This window comes from Parus major, chromosome Z (assembly GCF_001522545.3).
Source record: "Parus major isolate Abel chromosome Z, Parus_major1.1, whole genome shotgun sequence".
NCBI classification, from domain to species: domain Eukaryota; kingdom Metazoa; phylum Chordata; class Aves; order Passeriformes; family Paridae; genus Parus; species Parus major.
Genome location: NC_031799.1, coordinates 68837314 through 68843313, shown reverse-complemented (window position 1 = coordinate 68843313; position 6000 = coordinate 68837314). Strand labels below are relative to the sequence as shown.

At 38.2% G+C, this 6000-nt stretch overlaps 1 protein-coding gene across 9 annotated transcripts in view; it reads right to left on the bottom strand.

Moving 5' to 3' along the window:
* The window catches only part of APC (APC regulator of WNT signaling pathway), a 107167-nt gene that overhangs the window by 80165 nt on the left and 21002 nt on the right, over nt 1–6000 (bottom strand). For 6 of the 9 annotated variants that reach the window (XM_033520537.1, XM_033520541.1, XM_033520536.1 and 3 more), the window contains one exon: nt 5453–5531. The exons of the other annotated variants lie outside the window; for them this stretch is intronic. The gene's annotated coding sequence lies outside the window, so the exon portion shown is untranslated. The remainder of the gene's footprint in view (nt 1–5452; nt 5532–6000) is intronic. 9 annotated transcript variants of the gene reach the window in all.

The window sequence follows — 6000 nt, the reverse complement described above, 5'->3', positions numbered from 1 at the left end:
CCGCACAGCGAAGCCGCGCTGCGCAAACCCGCCCGGCCGCGCCGCACCGCACCGGCAGCCGCTGCCGCCCTTCGCCCGCCTGCCCTAAACAACATCTGACGCTTTTCATGTAAAAAAGGAAACGGGGTCCTGCTTGTAGTAGCGCTAAAGCTGCTACAGCTCACCTAGAAATAAACGGAGACTGCCTTTTAAAAAGGCAGCAGGAAGCGTGTCCTTCAAGGGCATCTCAGATTTCTCTGCAGCTCAGTAAAACACTATTTTCATGTGCTTTTCAGATATGAAAATGTTACTGCTACTTGGTAGCTTAATAACAAACCAAATATATGGTACATTTAAGTTATGTTAAATCAGAACAATAAGTACCAGTTGGAAAAAATCTAAAAGACAAATGAATTTATGAAAGAAATCAATTTATGAAACTATTTTATAATCTCCTTCCAGAAATTCTCTCTCCAAGGGTAAGGATGTAACAACGTGTTCGTGAGGATGACTTAAAACCTCACAGAAGCACACTACTGAAACTTAAGAGACGGCAAAAATTAAGCCATATTTCAGCTGTTTGTTTTTCGCTTTAAAAAACCCAACAATTATCTATATAAGAGGTACTATAGGAATCTTTTAAAAAACTTTGATATAAAAGCCAGCTTTGCAGAAACAGCACAAAATTAAACCTCTTTACTCCCCTAGAATGACTCAAGAATAGATCTATGGGCAGTGCAACCCATCTCAACAAAATAAGGCATGATAGAAAACATCTGAAAAGGTGCAATGGTTCCTCACCTAGAGCAGAACAGTGCCCTTCCCTGTGGTATATTACATAAATTACGGAGTTATATGCTTATACAAGGGAACATAAGGATAGATAACTCATTAAAGCATTTATCCTGATATGCCTTTTTATAATCCTTCATTCTGCCTATAATAATCTTTTGGATTTGCATGAGACAAGCAGACATGTAGGACCTCATAGTTGGGATGAGATGAAATGAAAGGCACTGCAGGCCTGTGCATGCATGTGAGCAATTGCACCACACATTATTTAAACGCTACTAATTTAATTTCAGCTGTTTCCTCATACTTCCTTTTTCCAGTCAGAGAAGGCAACAATCCACATGCAGAAAAGATGCTCTTTACAAGATAACTTTTTATCAAGTCTTCACGATTAAGAGGATGAGTGACCCATCATCTTCTACCTTCAGGATAGTTCTGCACCAAATTGTCTCTAACTTCACTGCTCAGGCTAACTGCAGAGGTACTGTCACTTCAGCTGTAACAGTAAAATAAGCCAAAGTTAACTGGGCCATTAGTCAAGGGTGTTCCAGGCTTTATGATTTTCTGCTATAAAGCTTCTATTAATTACAGTAATCGTACGGTTTATGGTGGTTTATGATCCACTTCACAGCAACCAAGTTCATCCTCCCTCAACTGTAACATCACATTACTCTTAAAAGGTTCAGAGTTTAGAACCTAGCTAGGTATTAGACCTAAAGACATCCTACTTGATATCTTAGTGATACACACACTGCTCACCCCTCAGAAAAGCAAACCAAAACGCTCCCAGTTTTTAGTGTGAAGCCCACTCCATATGAAAATTCTATACATTTCAATTCACATTCATTAGTGTACATTCAACTAAATACAGACGCCACTTGACACCTGTGTTATCAGTTGGCAAGTTGTTGCAATAGGAGTTGTAGCTTAATACCAAATCAAGTTGCTCCAGTAATATTTTTAAACCCAAAGAGTGGCAAGTGTTCAGAAGTGGCAAGTGCCACACAGCCTGGAATGACATGTGCAAAAATTACACCAGAGAACCAAAGAAACTGAAATGTTATGTACTTTAAAGCTGAATTCCACACATAAAAGTGAAAAACTAAGCATTGTGAAGTACAGTTAATTTTATAGAACCCAATCCAGGTGTATTAAAGATGGAAGGCTACATAATGTATTCATTTACACACACCATAGTGCATTTTCTGCAGCTCTGAAAAACTAACTGCAGCTCCCACTGTATGAAAAGATTTTTGCTACTCCTGGTACTGGTTAATCCTTTTTAAGTCTGGGAGCCGCAATCAGAGCAAATTCACTGCTCTGTAGCCTGAAGTCCCAAATTTATTTGCAGAACAAGCGGAAGCACAAATTCTTTAATGCTTTCTGCCAATATGACAGCTGAGAGGGAGGGAAAGAGCCTCTCCTTCCTCCCTCATAGCAATGTCCATTCTGTTATGATTTCATAAAAATGGCAGCTTATGGTCTGTGTCACATGCACTTGCCTCTGCAGCAAAATCCAGTATTAAGTGAAATTCGGCTTAATAAACAGCATGTTTTGACTGTTCCCATATTGCATCTTCCAGTGGTGTCAAACCACTGCTACACAGGTGAATATATTCCCTCAAAACTGCTTTCTATGTGCAGTACTGGATTTTACTAATAAAACTGATACCAACAAAACACTGTTTGATTAAAAAAAAAAGGTCAGGCTCTCAGGAAAAAAGAACAGAATTACACAGGAAAAACTCTTTAGACTATGTTTATTTTTGGCTAGTTATTTTCTATCTGGCAGATGGAACAAGATGACTTTTCGCTCTTTGAAAGAAACCATTACCAAGGCGGACTTAGCAATACCTGCAAGGTATTACATAAACCCACCCTTTTAAATCTATTAGAAGGCTCAAATCTCTGCATGAAACTATCAAATCCAAAGAACAGAAAATTTTAGTATCTAAAGATACCTGTTCAGTTTCAAATTACTTCTATGATTTTGGACAAGATCCCTGAAGCCTACACAGCCCAGTATTCTCAAAGAATCAGATGGGAATTTGGCTCCAGAAAAGGAAATGGCAATAGTTTTAATGAAATTTTTGATGCCATCTATGTGGTAAGTATTTCCCATTGCATTTATAAAAATACATTTTGAGACCAAATAAAGTTGTCATTAACTGTTACAACCCACAACTTAGTAGTACTAATTAGAATCTCTGAGTAGAGGTTTAAGGTCTTAATTTTTAGAAATATAAGGTACATTCCCCAAAGTATTTATTTGCCTCAAAATCATGACTATTACAACAGAAAATGCAAGAGGTTTTCTGGTTCTTCATCGCTGGCTCATAAATGGGACAATTCTCTCCACCTTTGCAACCTCATCTCTGCAATAATACTCTTCTCCCTAGAAGCTTTTTGCTGTTTAATATATTTAAAGTGATTGATATTTTATTATTAGTCATTGAAGATGCACAGAATTACTTTTCTCAGAAACCCTGGGCAGGGAGTGGCTGGGTAATGAGAGCAATACTTTCTCTTGTGCCAGGAACTATTTTGGCATTTCTTGCAAATGTGAAACAACAGTGCTGCTGAGATCTTGCCTTCAGAACTTTCTAGTGCAAGACATAGGCATTGACTTGTATTAGACAGCACTTTTTAGGAAGGCAGTAGTTTACAGATTTCACTAATAAAATAAACAGATGAAGTTTCATATGTTTTATATAGAAAGAAGTTCCAACACAGGACCTGATGATGAATTTTGGCAGCTGCTGTAACTAAAGGTTGTCTTGTGCCTTTCAACTTTACATAGGGAAAAAAAAAATAAATCAATGAAGCTGAATATTCTCTTTGTTTGTTACTTTCTTTAGTACTGTGAAGGTACATTCACGTCTCTCACTACCACACATAGACAGGTTTCCTCTGAGGCCCATCCTTATCCAGGTGACCAGGACCAGTGAAAGCTGGTATATACACACTTGAGAAAACTCATAACTTGCTCCCACTGGCATCAGTATCACTGTTTTGGCCATTAAGAGCTGTAGCCCTACTTTCTCCATCAAAATTCCCTCAGATATATTGCATATTATTTCCCCAGCTATAGGAACTTCCAACTATGGGCACAAGAAAGGTCATCAGAAAAAGGTTACCTGAGGATCAAGGACCTAAAGGACTGCCTTTCTCATGCAGATGAAGAAAGAATGAAGAAAAGAAATCTGTAATTATTCCCAATGTATCATCTGGAACACATGCACTAGTCCTACAAAAACAGACAGGAATTTTCTGTACTAAGAACCGATTGTCTACTATACTACTGTAGTAAATTCCACTCCCTCCCACCCCCCCCCGGAAGTTGTGCTACCAGTTCCTGAACTTCAGAAGATTTTTCCACAAGCAATGACAAGCTCTGTCTTTCACAGGGGTCAATTAACTACACCACAGACATGTATCATAAGCTAAATGAGAAAAGCAGAAAAATGCATGCTGTTTAGTTATTTCATAACTAAGAGCACAGAAATACAACACTTGCTCTTTAAATCCTTTACATTTTAATGCTCTCTACTGTTTGCCAATTCCTTACTTTTGTTCAGAAGTAGTCTGCTCTCTGGGGCATCTCCCACTCATACTTTCTTCCCTCTCACTAAGTTTTTCCATCTGCATGAAGCTTTCTTGCTTGAAATTAGAAAAAAATAAAAAAAATCAAGGAGAAATACTGCTTCCTTCTCCTCATCTGTTAGCTCAAATGTGGAGCCACGGCCCCATCTGCAATATTAGTCACTTTTTCTAAAAACAGTAAAGCCGTAATTAAGAGAGTTTTTTTAGACAACTGTTAATCCAGTGTATTTCTCCATCCACTCTTCTATCTCAGCTATATAATAAGCACCACCTGACAACGTTGTGTCACAATATCTATGATTTCCTCATCCACTGATTAGGAGCGTCACACTATCCTCACATTATATCACTTCATTTCCTCTGCTGTTGCTCTTTCAGGCTTGTTAGGTAGTTCACTGTATCTGCATATTGTAACTTTCACTTCTTGTTTCATGGATAGTACTTACTAAATCTACTAAATGGCTCAAGCTTTGAAGAAATTTGGAAGCTGACTGTAGAGATGTGAGCTAGGAATCTTGTCAGTTTGTCTGTAATGTGCAGAAAGTGAGTTCACAGTGATCAGATAGATAATGAGCTGACTTTCAAGAATAGCTTACCCCACTGACTAGACTGTGTTGGTATGTGCCAGCCCACCCACACCAACTGCTTTGGATTCCAGCAAATTTAAAAATTTTGCTGCACCTTTTAGCCCATCTGTAATTCTGTTTCAGTAGTCTGTTAATAGTTTTGAGGGCTGAATGTCTTCTGTGTGAAAGCCCCTGCATACCCCAGCATACCTCAGGGATTCTCTGGTGATTTTTTTTTCAAATGGAAGGTTATTCCTAGAAGACTTTTTTCATCAATACATACTTTTTCTCTTTTCTCCACTAGGGCCATACACTAGAAAAATATTAAAGAAATCTAAAAAACAGCGTATTTTCCCATGTTTCTTAGGAGGTGTCAGACTTTGGATCTGTCTGATGGCAGATTTGCACTGAGTGCACACTTGGAACACTTGCTGTGGCCTGGGTTACAAAATAAAGCCCTATTTGGTGCTTCCTCATATTCAGCATTAACCATAAGAAGGCACAGTACTCACATGACACATGGATGACTGCACGTGCAAGTAGATGGTCAGAGTCAGTTTCTTGTTACACTGTGGCTGACAGAGGTCCCTGCTAAAAGATAGATGCTACATGGTTATGTAAGTTTTATAGTGCCCAGGAGCATCCCAGAATTCTTCACCACTCTGACAAATTGAAGCTCTATCAATGGAATATTTACCTTTTCCTTCACAATCTTCTTTTCAGCCCTCTCTTTGTTTGGTTTGAACCAGATGTTCTTAATGAAAGAGATTATTTCTTGTAAGCATTCTGACATTTTAGTAGTAATAAATCAGTTAGCTGAAGATCATCTATTTAGCTAAAGGTCATCAACATGTTTTTTGCCAATGGTATTGAAAAAGAGGGGAAGTTAATATTTGTGGAATCCTGTAAGCAACGACCTTTACCAAAAAACATATGTTAAACGTGACCATTCTCTAAGTCTGCTAAGATTAAAAAATTTCCAGCTAGAGACAAATTTCTTAAAACCCACTGTACTAAGAAAGGTTGTGATAAGGTCTAGAAACACAAAGATCTTGCTAAG